The sequence below is a fragment of the Otolemur garnettii genome, unplaced genomic scaffold (genome assembly GCF_000181295.1).
Source record: "Otolemur garnettii isolate 467f Iridium unplaced genomic scaffold, OtoGar3 scaffold00138, whole genome shotgun sequence".
Lineage (NCBI taxonomy): Eukaryota > Metazoa > Chordata > Mammalia > Primates > Galagidae > Otolemur > Otolemur garnettii.
In genome coordinates this window covers 810,215-830,679 of record NW_003852533.1, presented here as the reverse complement: position 1 = coordinate 830,679, position 20,465 = coordinate 810,215, and the positions used below count along the sequence as shown (strand labels likewise).

General features: G+C 42.2%; 1 protein-coding gene and 1 non-coding gene across 2 annotated transcripts in view; one reads left to right on the top strand and one right to left on the bottom strand.

Moving 5' to 3' along the window:
* The window catches only part of FAM19A2 (family with sequence similarity 19 member A2, C-C motif chemokine like), a 453,820-nt gene that overhangs the window by 252,233 nt on the left and 181,122 nt on the right, over window positions 1–20,465 (top strand). The window lies entirely within an intron of this gene.
* LOC111728028 lies at window positions 14,850–14,979 on the bottom strand. The gene has a single exon (XR_002775444.1). It is a non-coding gene; the product is annotated as a small nucleolar RNA SNORA40 (small nucleolar RNA).

Here is a 20,465-nt window from a genome sequence, read left to right as displayed (position 1 = left end):
TTTTTTTTTTTTTTTTTCAGTTTTTGGCTGGGGCTGGGTTTGAACCTGCCACCTCCGGCATACGGGGCTGGCACCCTACTCCTTTGAGCCACAGGTGCTGCCTGTCTTTATCATTTTTTATCTGAATTTAGTTTAGGTATCAAGACTTATTTTTACTGGGCACTTCTGCTTCAAGTCTTCCGTCTATTTTCTGTAAATAGATTCAACATTCCCCTGTTTCCCTTCTCACGAAGACTGATCCTCAGCTCCAAAGGACTCTTGAATCATTTTGGCATCAGGGGTGCGTCAGACAGCCTGTGATGCTTTGCACTTGCCGTCTGAGGCTGTTGCATTGATACATGGTCTATTATTTCCATGTGGAAACTGCACAGTGATTGATCCAGGGGCCTCTCATGCCCTTCTGCTGCTGAGTTGGCCTCACCTGGGCTCTGGACACGGAATTGTTCATTCGCTTCTGCTGACCTTCTCACTCCACAGTCCTTGCTCCCTGTCTGTGTTCCTTGATGTTACAGTTCTCGTGATGACTATTAATAATTCCTTCAGAAGAGTGTGCTTGAGATCAGGATAACACAAACTGAACAGGGTGATGAGGACAGCTTGGAGAGCCATAAATCTCTTTAGGGTCATGGTGGCCCGTGGGCAACTGGTGATAGAGCCTGTGAAAACAGCTAGTTTAATTTCTGATGACTACAGCTGAGATGTAAATTCAAGTGTTTTGTTCCCCAATACAGTGTTCTTTTAATTGTTGCCATTGCATTTATTTTGTAAATGGATAGGTTTTTCTTACCAAGTTTTTCTTTGAATTTTAAGAGAGCACCTGCCCTCCACCACCTGAGAGCCCACGTCCACCAGATCTGACGTCTGGGTCAGCAGCAGTCAAGAGGGATCTGCCCACTGGGGCCACTACTGCTACGTAGTGCTCCTGAATCCACTTCAGGGGTTGAGAGGAAACTCTAGATCAATGGTTCTCAACCTTCCTAATGCTGCGACCCTCTTTTTTTTAGAGACAGAGTCTCACTTTGTCCCCCTTGGTAGAGTGCTGTGATGTCACAGCTCACAGCAACCTCCAGCTCTTGAGCTTAGGCAATTCTCTTGCCTCAGTCTCCTGAGTAGCCAGGACTACAGGTGCACACCACAACGCTCGACTATTTTTTTGTTGCAGTTTGGCTGGGGCCACCTTCCTAATGCTGCGGCCCTTTGATACAGTTCCTGTGGGTCCTGACCCGCAGGCTGAGAACTGCTTCAGATCTTAAATCTTCCTTCATTACTTTCCATCTGCTCAGCCTCACTGTCAGATTTTGCTTTGCGCTCACTTGAACCAGCTTTCATCCTTGTAACAACCCAAAGAGTTTGGAACTATGGTTCTCCTCATTTTACTGAAGAGGAAAGATGGGCAGCACGGGCAAAACCCCTGTGCTGTGGGGTTGCTGGCTAGAGAGGACCAGGGTGGACGCCCAGTGCATTTGGGCTACTTAGGACTGGTCTGGGTCACGCTGACCTGAGCGGTTATGAGAATGAGGCTGATTAAGACCCTGCAGGTGGGTTGTAATTAAAGACCTTGCAGGTGGGCTCTTTTGAGAACAGAGTTAATTAAGACCCTGGGAGATTTCCAAGAAGCAGCTGATACTCTTCTAAGTTGTGTATAAAATCCAGAGGCCAAGCTTTTCCTAGTGCCTGCAAGTCACGAGGAGGGGCTCACTCACTGAACAAGTCATTAATAAACTTCCTTTTTTCTTGCTAAACCTTTACTTGCTCTTTCCAATTATTTTGGTGACTACTTTGAGCCATGGTACCACTCTTAAGAGTGGCATTAACTCAGGTCTTTCTGACTCAGTGCTCTTGACTCTGCACCAGTATTTCCCCCAGAGCCTCAGAACCCCCTATCACCCTTGCTGTATAAGAAGACTCGTGGGCCCTCCAGGAGAGGCACAGAATCAAAATGGAGCCGCTGGCCTCCATCCTTAGAGATTCCGACCTCCAATCTGTAACACACGTGGTTAATATTTGTTGATCAACTTTGCTTTCTTGGCAATGTAATTCCTGAGAAAATAAATGGGGTTAGCAATATCGAGAACTGCGGTTTAAACAAGCATGGTTCTTGTGCCTGAAACAGGAATGCACAGCCTGAGATCTCTGGATTACCAAGCACTGTCTCCCTAGAAGTACATACATCCGTAGGCTCACAACAGTCCTGAACAGAGTCTCACTCTGCTTTCAGAACTTAATTACTGATTCTCTTCTGTGAGGTGAGGCCCTGCCAGCCTGTTGGCCGAGGTACTTTTTTCGTTCTGTGGCTTTTGGGGCCTGGAGATCCTTGCCTCATGCAGAACTATGTGACTTTGATAGACCTCTACCTGGGTAATAAACAAACATTCTCATCTTGTCTTTCTCTGGTCCTTGGTAGAGTTTCCCCCGACTAGGAGCAAGGGCCCAGCCTGCTTTACAGGCAACGTGAAAAAGTGCACTGCTCCAGATACCCACCAGCTCCCTCCTCTGTCCCCCACCTGCGGAGCTTCCTGGTACATCACCCTACAGGGCACAGACCAATTGTGGAGTGGGGCAGTTATGAGGGTGTGAGTGCAATCATGTAAGAGAAAGAAGTGTCTCACCCAGAGTGATCCAGTACAGTAAGGGAAGGCAGTGCCTTGCGAGGTGGTAGCTTCCTTCCTTGTCCATAACCAAGCAGAGCCTGGACACATAATTGTCAGAAATCCTGTGTAAAGAACTAAATGTAACTATCATCTGATTATTAAGGAATACTAGGTGTTTAATTTATCGCTGGTGAAAATTATGAATAAATGATTTTGTGTACTCTTTTCAAAATGCTGTCTAGATTGGAGTCATATAGAAAGTTTTATGGTGTTTTTTGGTTTTACTATTTTATCATTTCACAAATGATTTTCTTTGTGAAAGAGTTTCCCTGTCCAACAATTTCAAATCTGTGTTTTAAGGCCGCTCCTCCAGGTTCTCCCGCAGTCAGTCACCTCTCTGGGTCTTGAGCTCTAATCTTCACTTCCTCTCCTCTCCTTGCATATATAAATGGCAGGACGGGGCCTGGAGACCCACATGACTCACCTCCCTTGCTGCGTGCAGGTTCTTACTACTCCCAGTGGGGCCTTTAGGTTAATTAGACATGAATGACAATGATGTGAGTGAACTTATCATAGTTAATGTAGCTATTAAGACTATATTTCCAGGTAGCATCTGTATATAATTTGGATAAGGAAGCATAAAACCTGAAATAGATCCTTCCTTAATTATTTTTCAAGAAAAAAATGGAGAGTGAGTTAGATTAATTGGATTTTTCAATGTGACTCTGTCAGTTGGGAATAAGATAGTGATCTGGAACCCACTCTTCAAATTTACTGTGACTTGTGGCTCAGGTATCCCCACTTAGAATTTTTTTTTCTAAATAAAAAAAGTAGGATGAAAGCAAAAGCCAGAAGTAGGCAAGGTACTAAGCTTAGAAACTAGAGAATGAAAAAGGCAAAAGCACAGGACCTCAACCAAAGGGTGAAAATGGAAACAGGCCATGAAAAGTCTGCAAGTGATGTTTTAAACTTCAAAGATGACTTAACAGTCGTGTCTTACTTTGGGAAGGTCAGTTACAGCTACAAGGTGAAAACCTTAAGGACATAACCGTAGCCAGCATTTATTAAACCTTTGCTACATATTAGATACTGTATCAAATATTACACATGCTCCATCACAATTTAACCCTGACAGTCAGCCTTTGAGGAGTGTGGTGAAGTGTCCTGATCCCGATTTTATGGAAGTTTAGGAAGAAACACAGACGCAGGCTAATTAACAGGCTGAATGTTAAGGAGTTGACAGTTTTAGAGCTGAATTTCTTAACCCAGATCCATCAGACTCCAAGACCTATTTTTTAGCTCTGAAGATACCTATATTTCCACTTTATTATAGTTTAGCTGGAGCCTGTTCAAAAGAGATTGACCTTAGTGATGGAAGGTTTCCTGACATTTCATGGGAGCAGAGGCTGCAGGCCTGGGGGATGGCATGGATCCGTAAGTGACGGGGCCAGCACCGTCCTCTGGTATTTGAAAATACCTTTTATGGATGATGACTGTGATTTGATTTACATGATGTGAGGGTGACTTTTGTGTGTCACCCTGGCTGGGCTGAGGGACACTCTGCTGCAAGGCCATTCTTGGTATGTCTGTGACGTGTTTCTGGAAGACAGCATTTGACCCCACAGAGTAAAACAGGCCACGTGAATGGGCGTCATCCAGCCCCCAAGGGACCAGATGGAACAAAAAGGCAGAGGACAGGGGACTTGCTCTCTCCTCTCGGGCAGGGATATCATCCTCTGCTTTGGACCCCAGAGGTTCAGCTCTCAGCCTTCCACCCACCTCCCACCCCTTTGGTCTTAGACTGAGTTGCCGAGTTGGCTCTCCTGGACGTTTGGGGTGGTTTCCCAAACTCCTGCAGTTTTGAACCTCTGAGCAAGCTAAGGAATGGGGCAGTGCAGTGAACATGAAACCCATGTTCTAGGTCTTTCCCTTAATTCTGGTCCAAGGCTAGATTTAGGGCCTAAACAGAAATTCACTATTAGATCCTGAGACAGGGATGGTTCGTGAAGTAAGGGAAGTTAGATTGTGATGTGTTCCTAGTGGAGATTTAACACTGTTCTCTCATTATACTGCCTGAAACTCCAGCCTCGGGGCGTCAGGGGCAGGTGGGGATTAGGGTGGATTCCCTCGGGTCCCCAAGCCTCATCAGTCTTTGTCTATAGTAAAGACTGATTTGGTTCTTCTGTGACTTTATTATAATCATGTAGACTAGGTATAGAGGTCATATCTTTCCATCACAGAATCCTGGTGTTGTTGGCAGTGTTAGGGGGCTAGTGAGCACCGAGATGACTCCAACAATGTTAAGAGTCCCGGTGCAGGTCAGCCGGGTGGTGGGGATGGCCTGTCACTGAGCCTTCCCCTTTCAGTCCTGTGTTCATGTTACCAAGCTGCACAGCCACTTCCAAAGATGTGTGTTTGAATGTTGTTTCTTATGTCCCTTTTATTACGAATATAGTTAGAGCATAACCCTCAGAACTCAGACGTTTGGATCTGGTGAAGGACTGTGACTTTATCACTCCCAGTGTCCCCTGGCTCTGGCTGCCCTGAAGTATCTGGGCCGGGAATTCTGCCCTGGAGGTTTGTGTCCTTGGACTGGGTTGTTGCTTTCTCGTGTGAAGGACGTTAGCTCCCGCCATTGCCCACCCCATTCACTTTTCAGGAATCACATTACTGAGGAGGCGGGTTGCACAACAGATATTAAGTAGGTGTTTACAGATACTCGGAAGCCAGAAATGTGTCCGTTATCCACTTGCTTCCTGTGATTCACACCCTCCTGGCTCTGTCCTTGAAACAGAGAGGAGTGTGACCAACAGCACGGGCCCAGAATCTCGGTGCGGCTGTTCAAGTGCCATCTTACATAGCACAACCTTGAGTAAACTTCTCCAATGTCTAGCCCAGTTTCCTTCAGTGTTAACAAAAGCTATTGAAATACGACACACAAGGTCCTAGCACTCCGTTAGGACAAGGTGGGTGGATCGCCTGAGCTCAGGAGTTTGAGACCAGCCTAAGTCAGAGAGAGACCCCATCTCTAAAAACAGCCAGGTGTTGTGGCAGGTGCCTGTAGTCCCAGCTACTTGGGAGGCTAAGGGAAGAGAATTGCTTGAGCCAAAGAGTTGGAGATTGCTGTGAGCTGTGATGCCAGGGCATTCTACCAAGGGGGAAAGTAAGACTCTGTCTCAAAAAAAAAAAAAAAAAAAAAAAATAGAAAGAAAAGAAAAATGCGGCACACAAAAACAGGCAACAACAGTAGAAGTGAACGCCACTCAGTGAGACGCTGACACATGTTGACACAAACACAGCTGAGAGACCCTGGTTCACCAAGGTCATGAGCCCTTGCTGGGTTTGTGCAGTGCTGCCACCGTAAGCTCACTCTGGCAAATTCACAAACTGAGTCGTCAGACTTGATATGATGACAGCTCTGATGGCCATTTCAGAAAAAGAGTTTCCAGATTGCTTTGAAAGGTAGAGTAGGCACTGGCAGGGTGCAGCTTCCCCGGGGGAGGACTTTGAAGATGACCATAATGATATTCAGCAGTGAGGCGTGTAGCACTTTTTCCAGGATGAGTTTGCAAACTTGATTGTCAGAGCTTTTGTATATACTATGGATATGTGTGTTTTCTAGTAGCCACATTTCAAAAATGAATGAAACATGAGATTAGTTTGCACAGCGTATTTTATTTAGCTCAGTATATCCCAAATGTTGTAATTTTAACATGTGGCTCTGGTCAGAACTCAGGTGCTCAGTAGCCCCATGTGGCCGGGCAGCTGTGTCCAGCCGGGGAGTGAGAGGTGCACGCACTTTCCTCTGTAGAAACTGCAGTGTAAACAGCATGTTATAGGGGAACGAGCACTCCAGTTCTAGCTCTGCCTCTTACTAGCTGGGGGACCTTAAGGAATTCTCATGCACAAAATAGGGAATTAATAAATACCCTTTTGGAGTTGTTTGGAGGTTTAAATGAGATATAGTAAGTAAAGTGCTCGCACACAAGCTCTGGATACATTGCAACTAACAGTATCATTAAGTTCCATTGGGGAGTTTGGATAAAATTTGTAAATTCCTCCTGGGTAAGGGCTAGATGAGAACTGTGGGTGACAGGCAGTGATCTGTACTTGGCTTTGGCCGCCTGGAGCATGAATTTGGTCCTGTGTGGTTTGTATTTGGTTTGCTCCCTGCCTTCACCTCCACCTTGATTCTTCTCTCCTAGATGTTTTTCTGATGTTTCTCCTTCTCATCCTCTTGGCGTCTCATCTTCATATTGCCTGTAATCAATCCTGAGTTCACCCCTGGTTCTGTCTGTGACTCTTTGCCCTGACCTGATGTTTGCTTTTCATGTCTCTGGCACCAAACCTGGTTTTGTTCTTTCTGTGCTCCAGACAGTAAATTAGGACAGATAACCCTGACTGCTGAGTGCACCAGAGACGTGGGCTTTCTAAAGAGCTGGGGGATCTTCAGTACCTCCACCTGAACCTCACAGTGAATTCACAATGAAATTTAATTTTGCAGCCAAAGAGATGCTGATGGAAGGCGCTGTGTGAGTGTGGAATGTCGTGATTTACATTCAGATTTGCAACAAAGACTTAGGCACCACTTAGCTTGGTGGTCCACAGAACTTGCTTGACTAGAGAATGATGAGTGTAAGTGAAATCTCAGGGGTGATTGGAATTTTCACAGGATTGGGCCGATCCCCGTCCCTCTTTACTGCAGTGTTGGCTGGAGTCTGAATCTGGATGGGCAAAGATATGACAGGAGCTCGGAGATTCAGGGAATGGAGCTTCCTGCTGCCGAGTGATTATAAGAGCGCTAATTATGGTAAATTGCTGTATTTTTTTTTTATAAAATGCAAAATCTGAACCCCAAGAAGCTTTCAGATCCAATCTTAAATGACTGGTTTAGAAAGTATAAGGTAAAGTGAGCTTGGCTTTTTGTTTCTGGAAATTGTGAGGGTGAAGTGCCAACAGGCCCCACCTTTGTGAACATCTGGACATGACGTAACTCTTCAGCCACGCGGGGAACAAGCAGGCAAATTACTGCCTTATTTTTGCAAGTCCTAAAGACAGCACTGAGCCATCTGATCTTTGAAATAAATGCCTCCCAAAATAAAGTTGCCCAAATCACTGGCAGTGTTAGGGCTTTGAAGAAACACAGATGGTTCAGAGTTTCACGGGGCAAATTTATCCACAGTGTTGGCAAAGGGGACGCTAATTAATTATAATAGGACTGGCGGGTTGTTGTTCTGCTGTGCGGCGGCTTGCCCTTTTTCTAGTTTTAAGATCCAGCCTCCTTCACAGTTTTTCCTTTAAGTGTTTTCTTCCTTCTCATAGTAAATCTCTGTCTGTAGCATGAGTTTGGGAAGAGTTATGCATAATCTGTGGTTAATTCCTCTCTAGTTATCCTGACCAGACTCCAAAATCTCATTGTTATCAATACTCAAAGTTTCTCATAGTTATATTGTATTTTCCAATTAACTTGGGAGCTCCTGGAGGGTAGGGGTGGCTGTTTATCCAACTGTAACCCCCAGCCCTGCCCAGCAGGCCCATGTTGATTCTTTCAGCGTCAGCCTCTGCGGACACTGTCCTCCACCAAGCTGAGGACTGCCGGAGTCACGGCCAGTCAGCCACCCTGATAGCTCTTGCTGTTGGCTGGGTTCAGCTGCTTTACTTTGCCAAAGTCAGGGGAGGGATTGCCTCACTCCAGCAACTTTCAGTTAGTTGTATAAATTATGTTTCTGACACTCAAATTGTAATATCAATGAATGAAATAAGAAAATGCCTCCCTCCCCACAGTGGATTGTACCCCTGAATTACAGGAATCATCTAGTTAGTTCAACCTGTGTTTGGAGGGGCTGAAAGGGGAGTGCAGATGGATCAGCAGAAGCCTGGCCCTCAACACTCTCACACACACTCATTCTGGCACACACACACTTACACACACGTACTGAATCCTCTCAGGATGCCCTTCTGAGTGGTGTTTGTATTGCATTGAAAGTTACTTACATAGTTGAATCCTTGAGCTTAAAGATTTGTCTTATGTACCTTTGTCCTTTTACAGAAAACAACACTTTTCCACATTTTAAAAGGCAGTACAGGTCAGCATATCATTTGTTCCTTTGAGTAGCTTAGAAAAAAATGTTTTTACAAGTAAATTTTAAAAAATTTTTAAATTAAATCATAACTATATACATTTATGGAGTACAGTATGATGATTTGATATGTAATGTCTTAAGAAGATTCCTCTTAGTGAATATTCTAAACTTTGGCCACTCTCTTTAAGACCTTACTCAAATTTTCCACTCTGAATTCCACAGGTTAGGGTAGAATTGATGGGAAAACTAAAGGCCTTTAGATGGAACCACTCTCAATGCCCCGCGCCCCATTCTATAAACATTACTAAGTAGTCTCCTGTCCCTTAATGATTCCTTGCTTCATCTTCTGCTGCTCATCATTCCTCCCGCCGTGGCTGTCTCTGGCCACCCCTCCCGGCACCTGCTGTGACTGTGCGTCTGGGGCAGCATCCTTTGCTCTCTGTCCACACTGGCTTTTCACGGGGGTTTATCTTTCTCTACAGCTCTGCTCACATCAGCCTCTTTCCTGCCGCCTTTCAGTCTTAACTCTCCCCCATGTTCTGAAGACACACAAATGTGTGTTTTCTAACCCAGATGTCAGTCCCTAGACTCAGAGTAATGTACAATATCCCATGGGCCTCCTCCCCCGAGAAGAGTCCTGCCTTTCCTGTCCTTGCATCCCCAAGTACCATTAGGATCCTTTGAAATCAGATGACTTTCCTTGTATCTTGGTAGTTCACCTCCATTTTTACAAAGAAGACGATAGAACTTTGAAACTCTCTTGGCAAATGCCTGTCACAGTTTTTGAGTCTGTGACTGACTGCTCATCCCGCACGGGGCCCTGGATGTCTTTCTCTCCAGGTTTCCTGATACGTGAACATCCTTCCTGTGTCCATGGGATTATAACCTGTCATCTCTTGTAACTCTCTGGCAGTGAAATGCAGGCTCCTTCCCGCAAAACATGCTTCCTGAAATTGCTCTATCAGATCACTCTAGGATTAAAAATTACACTTCAAACCAGAGAATGAAGGGACTTTGGGGAAAAGTTAATATCATCTTGGTTTAGGTTTGCTCAGAATACAACATTCTGATCAGAAAGCGAAATGTGGGAATGGGAAAGACCACTGATAGTATCTGGTATTCTGGTTATTTCCTCATTCTTAGAGGGGAGTAAAGGTGTGCTTCTGTTGCTTTAGGAAGAGGTTTGATTGAATTTACAGCGAACAGGTCCATGTTCTTTGATGAGATCTTATTTACTGGATCCGTAATTTAGTGTCATATTTTGGGTGTCTGGGCGTAAGGTTCTTGGCAGACTTAAAGTTCTGGGAAGCTTTAGCATCTCATATCACTCAGTCTGCTACTTTTAAGATCCATGTTCTTCACGTTTTCCAGAGTCTACCTGGAATCTACGTCCTTGTAGGGTTTATGACGTCACCCTCATAACTCGCCAAGGGTGAGTTTCTGCAATGTGGAAACTCTTCAATATTTTTAAGTGAATATTTAGGATATTTGTATGTTTTCTTGACAACCCATCAGGAACTAATATCATGTCTGTGCAGTCATGGTGAATCGGTAGCATGCTCTGTTCGTTAAAAGGGAGATTAAAAGTAGGGAAGTTACTGGGTAGTTACCATGGTTACTATGTTACCAAGTAGTTAACAACATGGTTTTTCTCTGTGGATACTCAGATAAATTGATAAAGTATCGAGAAAGACCAGGTTTGGGAGCTTGTGTGTGAGAGAGTACGTCTGTGTGCTTACTGGCCATACAAGGCTGTTAAAGGCTTATTGTTCAAGAACTTAATAAAGTGAGTGTTTGCCATTCAGTAATTTTTATAAAGCCACTTTCCCTGTGTATGAGAAAGGAATATTGCATTTTTTTTGCTTTCATAAGTGAAGAGGACAGAGCTTTTCTTCTGATTAAAATCTCATTTCATACTAATTTGATACAAGGACTGTTTCCTGAAGACCTTTACCATCTGCAACACATGTAACCACTATCTGTCTGGTGATATTGAGATTAACTGGCAATGCTAATTCTGTACATTTATGTAACACTTTGGCATTTACACATTCATTCATAGAAAGTATCAAAGTGGATCCTCAATGTTAACGAAATAATATCAAGACCAGGTTAGTTTTTGAGAGGTTAAACTAATGATTTATTTTCTTTAATTTGGATCATAATTATTTAGATATTTATAAGTCTCTAAATTAGAATCTTGCTGTTAAGATAGTAGTAATGTTGGGTTATTAAACTATTGTTTCAAGAGAATTGACAATTTACTGTTTTCTCATGATCATTTCAAATAATTAGCACTGTTATTACAGGGTCTGATAACAGCCTAGACTTTTGAAGAGTAATGTAATCTCTTATTATATGAAAAGATACTGCCTTTTTAGAGTAGTCATAAAATAGTCCCTGTTCCCTATAGGAGTCCAGTGTACCACTGAATTAGTAGTACAATAGTTCTCTTCAAAACAGAACAATACTACTTGGCTATATTCCTAGATTTAACCAGCTAATCGTTATGAAGTGGAGGTCTGGGGACTACTCACTGCCTTTCCCACAGCAACAAAGAAAATAGAACACTTAGGAATACGTTTAATCAAGTAGGCAAAAGCTCTCTGCAAAGAGAACTAACTACATGTCACTCAGGAAGAAAATCAGAGATAATGTGAACAGGTGGAAAAACATAGAACATTCCATGCTCATGGATTACCAGAATCAGCACCGTTAAAATGTCTGTACTGCCTACAGTGATTTACAGATTCAATGCAGTCCTCATCAGAACACCACTATAGTTTAGAGATCTGGAAAAAATAAGTCTCTGATTTGTTTGGAACCAGGAAAGAGCCTGAATTGCCAAAGCTAATTGTTCCTTAAGCAAAAGGAACCAATCTGGAGGCATCACCTATCCAGACTTTCTACTGCGAGGCTGCCGTCCCCAAAGCAGCATGACAGGGGTGTAAAAACAGGGAAAGAACAGAAGAGAGAACCCCAGAGGAAAGCCATCCACATATTGCCACCTGATCTGTGACAAAGCAGATAGCAATACATATGGGGGCAAAGAATCCCCCTTCAATAAATGGTGCTGGGAAATCAGATGCCACATTTAGAAGATTGGAACATGATTTATACTTCTCATCACTCACTAAAATCAATTAAAGATGCCTTACAAATTTAAATCTAAGATATGAAACCACAAAAATTCTAGAAGAAAATGTTAGAAAAACTGTTCTAGATACTGGCCTGGGCCCAGAATTCCTTAAGACCTCAAGGTCTTCAATCACAGCAACCACAAAATAAATGAATGGGACTTGATTAAATTGAAGAAAGCAGGTTTGCACAGCCAAGGACGCAGTCATCAGCCCAAACAGACACTTTGCAGGCAGGAGGAAAGATTCACATGTGGCACATTCAGTGAAGGGCGAACTACCAGAATCTACAAAGAACTCAAGCAGATCAGCAAGAAAAAAATCATAAACTCCATTCAAAGTGGGGAAAAGATGGGAACAGAAACCTTTTAAAGAAGATAGACTGTTTTATTCCTTCTGTAATCCTTTCTAAGAAATCCTTCTGACCACTGGGGGTAGGGGGTGGGGGAAGAAGATAGACGAGTGTCCGATAAACACATGAGAAAATGCTCGGGGTCACTAACTGTGAGAGAAATGCAAATCGAAACCACCACGAGATCGCACCTAACGCCTGTGAGAAAGGCTTTTGTCAAAAGTCCTGAAGCACTAGATGCGGGCATGGATATGGAGAGAAAGGAACATATCCTCAAAGAGCTGAAGGGAGACCTGTCAACTTGATCCAGCAATCCTACCACTGGGCATTTACCCAAAGGAAAGAAAAGTCATTTTATAAAAAAGACCTTGCACTGGAATGTTGATAGCAGCACAATTCACAATCGCAAAGGTGTGGAATCAACCCCAGTGCCCATCATTTCATGAGTGGACTAACAAAATGTGATATGTGGAGTACTACTCAGCCATAAACATGAATTAATATCTTTTGCAACAATCTGGATGGAACTGGAGACCATTCTCCTGAGGGAAGTATCACGAGCATGGAAAACAGTCTTAACTCAATAACTAAGAAAATGACATGAAGGCTACGTTAACCAGTTTGATGAGAGTATTTCAAAATGTATATGAAAACACCACACTGTACCCCATGATTGCATTAATGTACACAGCTATGATTTAATCAAAAAATCTTTAAAAAAATAAAGCATGGAAAAATAAATACCCCATGTACTGACTATTAAATTGGAACTAACTGATCAGCACTCATGTACACAGAGGGGAGTAAAACTCAGCAGCAATCAAGCAGGTGGGAGGGAGGGGGCAGGGGACGGGGGGGGGGACCACACCTAGTAGGTGGAATACACTATCTGCTGGTGGGCACACTTATAAACTTGACTCAAACAGTGCAAAAGTAATTCAGGCAACCAAAGAATTTGCACCCCTATAATATTCTGAAATTAAAACAAATCAAAAAAGGAAAAGAACAAAACCTCTGAATTTCCAATGGGTGCTGAATGCACAATATACTCTGACGGCTTTTTAGCATCTGTTTCTAAATGGCAGCATGCTAAAGATGTTACCTTAAAAACTGTCTTTATTGTCAAATAAAATCAATACACTGAATTTTTGTACCATTCCACTGAATTGAAGGATTGAGTAAGGCACACTGAAAATTCGTAAATAAACTTTTTAAGTATCTTTCATTTTATGTCCAAGCCAATATTTATTGTATAATTTTTGCTAGTGGAATTGAATGAGTCTAAATTTTTATTTCTGACGTGTATTGAAATTGCCAGGGGAAATCAGTTAGGACACGAGTTAGTGTAATGTGGCTAAGAATCATGAACATGTTATTTATTTTTTAATACAAGAAAAATGTCTTTTGTGCTAAGTGTGTTGTCTTCTTTAACTTGGTTGATCATCAGTGGGAATAATATTATTAGATTAGTACACTCTGAACTAATAGACTCTAAACTACTTGACATTGAGGACCCAATCTTACTTTATTTTATAGCCATATGACTCACACAGCACCTGGCAGAGTAGGTGCTCAGTGGGTATTTGAAAAAGGAAACATACAAACTAGTAAAAGGCAAAGGCAGATTTTGAAATTATATTTAATATCTCTATATTCTCACTCTTGCTACTCTGACTTTAAGTACAGAGTGGGGGAGTTTGTCCCACCAGGGAAAAATGTAGTATTTTTTTTTTTTTTAGAGACAAAGTCTTACTTTGTCATTCTTGGTAGAGTGATGTGGCATCACAGCTCACAGCAACCTCCAGCTCTTGGGCTTAGGTGATTCTCTTGCCTCAGCCTCCTGAGTATCTGGGACTACAGGCACCCACCACAATGCCCCACTATTTTCTTGTTGCAGTTTGGCCGGGGCCAGGTTTGAACCCTCCACCCTTGGTATATGGGGCCAGTGCACCACACACTGAGCCACAGGTGCCGCCCAAAACATGTAGTTTTTTTTTTTTTTTTTTTTTTGAGACAGAGTCTTACTCTGACTCCCTGGGTACAGTGCTGTGGTGTCAGCATAGCTCACAGCAACCTCAAACTTTTGGGCTCAAGAGATACTCTTATCTCAGCCTCCCAAGTAGCTGAATTACCAGCTCTCACCACATGCCTGCCTGTTTTTTCTGTTTTCAGTAGAGACAGGGTCTCTGTCTGGCTCAGGCTGGTCTCAAACTCCTGAGCTCAAGCAATCCACTTGCCTGGGCCTCCGAAAGTTGTAGGATTTCAGGCATGAGCCACCATGGCTGGCCCAAAATATAGTATTTTTAAAATATACTTCAATGTGGTATTTTCAATTCTGTGATAGTCCGTGGTTTTAATCATTCTTGGTGACTATCATCCTGTTTCTTGTATGTGCTCTAATTTCATGAAAAACAGATATACTGAAGAAAGGAGCTATAGTTTTCCAACCTTAATTTTTTTATTTAAGGAAGACAAGCTTAGATTTTCAGGTGTGAAGTCATTAATTTATGGTACTCCCAGGACTAAAATGCATCATAATGTACAATGAAATCCAGTGAAAATGCCATTAGTGAGACACCAAACCCTCCTTTTGCGTTACCCACTAGTGGTTATCTTCTGGGAATCAGAACCTCTGATTCTTTCTTTCTTTCTTTCTTTCTTTCTTTCTTTCTTTCTTTCTTTCTTTCATATAAGCCTTATATGTATCATAACTCACACTAAACAGTGAGTTCTGGGTTCTGAATTGCAAAAGCAAATATATTTTTTGGAGTTGTCCTTAAGTCTTTGTCCACAAGTTAAAAAGAAACACAAGTTCTATGTAATTATTTTCATAACACTAGGAGGACAGTTTTATGGGAGGAAATGATTTGGTTTTCTTAGTCTGTTTTTTAAAATTAAAAAAATTTTCGAAAAAGAAATATAGTATTCTTGATCCGCATGTTCAAACTTTTACACTGGAGATTGTTTACCGTGAGCCTGGGGTGGTGGCTGCAAAGCCGGGCTCCCTGTGTGTGGTGTGTCCTTAGAACACCACCACTAGCTGCCTGAGTGTACTGATAGTGATCAAACTCACATTTCATCTTTATCAAATTAATAATATATTTGACACGGAAGGATACTTTGAGGTTTCTATTTCTAACTTCTGTGATGTTGTGTCAATTTTTTCGTGTCTCAATAGCATAGCTTTGAAGATAGAGAAATATTCAGCAGTTTCAGATGACAGATCTTGAAAAGTAGAGCAGGAGTTGCCAAAAGCCAGGCATTTTCCTCAGATTACTAAGACTGTTATTATCCATTGTCTGAAGAGGCAGATAACTTAATGAGTATAAATTACAATTGACTTTGTAGAGAAAATGCTTTTTCTCTTGAGTTTTCTCAGAAGTAAAAATAAAAGTGAACTTTTTGGCTTTGTGAGTGCAGTTGCATGTTTGACTCAGATGGAGTACTTGATTTACAGAGAAACCATAGAGAAATTAAAGTTAAAGAGTAGCTCACAAATCAAGCAATTTATCTAAGGTTATTAAATTTGACATGAAAATAAAAAGAATCCAAGGCCCCATTTTGTGGGGCCTATTGGTATCAGGAAGAAGGATGTTTCAAATTTTATTTTTTTGATGAATATTTGTTGGCTATGCACAGTGGCTCAGTGCTTTGGGAGGCTGAGGTGGGAGGATTGCTTGAGGCCAGACTCAGCAACACACCCAGACTCTATCTCTACCAAAAAAAAAAAAAAAAAATATATATATATATATATATTAGCTGGGTGGGGTGGCATGTGCTTGTGGTCTGGGCTACTTGAGGGGCTGAGGCAGGAGGATCACTTGAGCGGAGGAGTTTAAGTTGCAGTGAGCTATGATCACACCACTGTGCTGTAGCTGGGGTGACAAAGCAAAACTCTGGGTCAAAATAAAATGTTTTTTGAGCCAGCTGCCGTTATAGATTCCGTATCTGAAAACATAGTAATGAACAAGGCAGAAAAGATTTCTCTTGTGAAACTTAGATGTTAAAATATACAAAAAACACATAAATAAATCGCAGTAGAACCTCCCTACATTGACCACCTCCTTAAGTTGCCCTAATTTTCATGGACTGGACATGCACCATGTGTATGTGTCAGTACCGCAGGCCAGCTCCTCATGCCAACCACCTCCACGTGTGGCCCAGTTTGTTACAGCCCCTGGGATGGTCATCTTACAGAGGTCCTACTGTAGTTCGTTGTGAACTAGTTCCATATTCAATTGAGAATTTAGCATCTTCAAGTAGACAGATAACAGGCTCCTCAATTTCAATATGTCCTAAGCAAAGTGATACATTTTCCTCCTGGCTCAGACAAGATGTCATGATTGGAAAAATAATTGTGCATGACCAGCGAGGAGGTCTTACTGACGCTGTGGGGCACGCTGAGGTCCTACAGGGAAATGACAAACAGAGAAGATGCTCACTGGACCTTAGGCACTACAGTGACTATTCAGAGGTCAGCCAGAAGAGCAAATGTCTGCAAAGATGCAAATTAGGGCCAGAAATAGATGCCATTTGAACATTTTTAAAAAGCACTTATTAATTTTCTTGAAGACAGAGTTTCCCATTGTTGCCCAGGCTGCTCTTGAGTTCCTGGGCTCACATGGCCCTCCTGCCTCAGCCTGAGGAGCTGAGACTACCGTGGATGCCGTTTAATACCTGCTAGAATGCCAAGAAAACAGAAGGCTTTTATACCAAGTGTTGGCAAGATGTAGAGTGATGAAAACGTATAAACTGCTGCTGAGAGGGATGTGAGTTAGGACAACCACTTTGGATATCAATTTATATTATCTTGGAAAGTTAAAGACAGGCATTCCCTATCACCAATACTTCCTTTCTCATGTATAAACCCCAGAGAAATTCTTACACATGTGAATCAAGAGACAGTATAAGAATACATCTAGCTGTATTGTTCATAACGCCAAAAAACTGGAAAGAACCCAAATGGTCCTTGACAGGAAATAGATGGGTGTCCTTGTCTGTTGTGTTTACACAATGGATGAAACAACCGTGGAAAGGAATGAACTACAGTTGACGCCCCAGCACATACCCATCTGTGAAATACCATCGTTCCTTGGTGTTCCTGGGGAGTTGGCCCAGGACGTCCCTCGGATATTCAAGTCCCCAGTATAAAATGGCGTTAGTATTTGCATATAACCTACACAAATCTTCCCATATACTTTAAAATATTTCTGGATGACTTATAACGCCTAATGCAATGTAAATGCTGTGCAAATCATTGCTATACTGTTATTACGGGAACAATGATGTGGAAAAAAGCCTGTACATGTTCAGGAAAGATGTAAATATTTTTCAAAAATTTCAGTTCATAGTTGATTCAAACATTGGCTGAATCCATGGAGGTGGAAGCCATGGATGGGCCCTGTGTAATGTTGGGCAGAAAAGCAAATTTCAGGAGATTACACACAGTATGATACCCAACCAAACAAATTGAAATAATCTATCAGTTAAGGATGTGCAGCCAACACCATTTTATCTCAGGACTTGGGCGTCCATACAAGGATTTTTGTATCCTCAGGGATTCTGCGACCAGTCCCCGCAGAAACCATGGGACTCTTTCCTCAAGAGAGATGGTAACATTGGTGTTCTTAAATTGGTTATGGGTTTAGTTGGTGGTGGTTCACATTTATGTTACGCTTCCTAATTGTACCTATGTCACCTATTTTTATGTATGAAATAGTATAGAAAAGTAATGTTGCCTAAAATCAGTTATATTGAGATCATGTTGACCTTGGATATAAATAAGACACTCCCCAGGTTATGGCGTGATCAGGGCTTGATGACTCTGCCGCGTGCCGTTTGTATCACAAATGGCTTGATGGCAGGCAGAGAGCGGAAACAGCACAGATAATGCAAACAGTTACATCTCTTTTTAAAAACTAAGCTCAGTTCTGGGGTCTTGTAGGAATCAGAGGGTGTGGTCAGCATTTCGGTGGACAATGTGACATGATGTTTAGTGATTGCAGAGCCCTCTTCCTTTTTTCTTTCATTCAATTTTAGCAGTGCTGGCAAGATGAGAATAAAGAAAATTAGAAAAATCCCCTGCCCAGGGGCTCACGGGTAAGGGATAGGCGAATAGTGCAGCAGCACTGGATTAAAACAAGCAGCCTGATCCTGTCAGCTGAACCTGTCTGGGAATGGAGGGGAAGAGCTCTGAGCATTTGAAGTGGCCCAGGACTACTTGGAACACGGAGGTGGCTGTGAATCCAGCACTTGCCAAGTGCCGTGTATTTAACTGAAGGGATAATTGCATGCAAGTCTGTAGAATCCCTGGGTAGATGAAAAATGTGGAGTTTGGTAGATTATTAAATATTTCATAATGTTTTTTACATTCATGAAAGTATAATACAATTAGATCTTGGCTTAGTTTGTGCTCTTGACTGCCATTGATAATTTTTTTTTTTAATTCCAGAATTTTATTAACTCTCAACCCCAGAGTCATTACTTTCCTTGTGCACTTTATACTTAGCTTTGGCTAAGTCGAAGGCTTCAAATAAATATAAAGAAATGAAAAAACACATGGAACTGTCTTCATTCTATGAGGCACCATTGCCTCATCTATGGGTATAGATTTAGGGACCATCCAATGGACCCACCAACCTTTGATGGTTGTATTCCTTTTCTCTTCCTTCTCTTTCTCTGTCTGTCCTTTATCTTTTCTCTCACTAAATTGCGGGATGGATTTGTGGTTTTATGAAATACTTACAAGGCAGTCTTTTGTGGGGAAGGATATTTTCTATATAAACCAGATACTTGCAGTATTTGTATAATCTGCTTTCTGACACATCAAGTTCAGATGCGAGAGTCTTGGGTTGTGTTTTACTTGTGACTCAGGTCCTCGGGCACCGATACTTCATTCTCTCCTTCATCCAGTACACACACGCATTGAGCACCTGCTGTGTGCTAGTGCCGGGTGGACTCCTGAGATGTGATGATGACAGTATCACTGTCCCAGCCTCCAAAGCGTTCACCCTCTGAATGGATTTCCCCAATTCATGATTTAGAGGTGTGAGTTACCAAGCGTTTCAACTGTTAGGGTTGTGTAAAAGCAAGCATGGACGTTATTTTCGGGAATGTCAGCCCTTGTGAATTCTCATCTCCAGCTCTCTGCTTCACTATATTTGTGTCTGTTTTGGAACCTTTGAGCAAATCCCAGTGTCAGAACTTAAATCTAGCTGAAAAGGCTGGTGTATCACTGGGTTAATTTTTGGGAGATCTGTTTCACTTTTTAAGTGTGTGAATGGGTAAACTGGGGAGGGATAGTGTATTCTTTGTGGAGGGTAAAATGATGTAGAAGAACCTGCTTTTTGAATGGAATTAAGATATTTGTAACTGACTGTTTTAAGAAGGGTATTAAGTTGTTAAAGAAAATCTTGACTATGTCTCATATTTTCTCACTCGGTAAGAGTACAATTCTATTTTTAATCATCTAAGCTTCATAGTTCCATCTCCCCACAGTCCTTCTGACCAGGTGTACACCTGTCTGTCCACCCGTCCATGTTTCTGGCCACCCACATTTACTACCTACCTATGAGGCCCTGCTAGGGGCGCAAGGCCCTCGGCCTATACCAGAGCTTAGATTGTACTCTGTCTGTGCTTCTATGTTGATACAGGCAAACTAAGATAAATGTTATCCAAAGATAGTGCAGATGGAAAGTTTAAATGTTAGTAAACATTCTGAGAAAGAGCTGTTTAAGCTGTAGAGTGTAATAGATAACCACACCTTAGTTAAATAGTCAAGATTTCTTTTCTGTACTCATATTTTATCAGTTCTAAAAGTGGTATCAGTTTGATGTCAAATGTAGGGTATAGATAGGAGACAGATTTCTTTAAATTGAAAAGAAGATAGTGTTGTTTAGCTGAGTGTTGAGTTGAAAGTATAGGAACCAGGTAAACAATTTGGTTTATGAGGCTAATACTCTTTTGTTAATCAGAACATAAGCTACTGTGGGCTAAATAATTGTGTTCACTACAAATATCGTAAGGACTTCAGGTAATTGACAGATGGCTGCACGATACTTAGAGAAATGATCTAAGGATATATCTATTTTAAAAACTGTCCTCACTGTTTCTCTGTGTGACCTAGATGCACCACTGTCTCTGCTGCTGGGTGGTGGTTACAGCTGTGTCCCTGAACCCCTCATTCACACTGTGGGGTGGACTCAGTGCGAGTGGTCACACTGATGCTCCCTAAACCCCTCATTCTCACTGTGGAGGGGACTCAGCGCAGGTGGTCACACTGATGCTCCCTGAACCCCTCGTT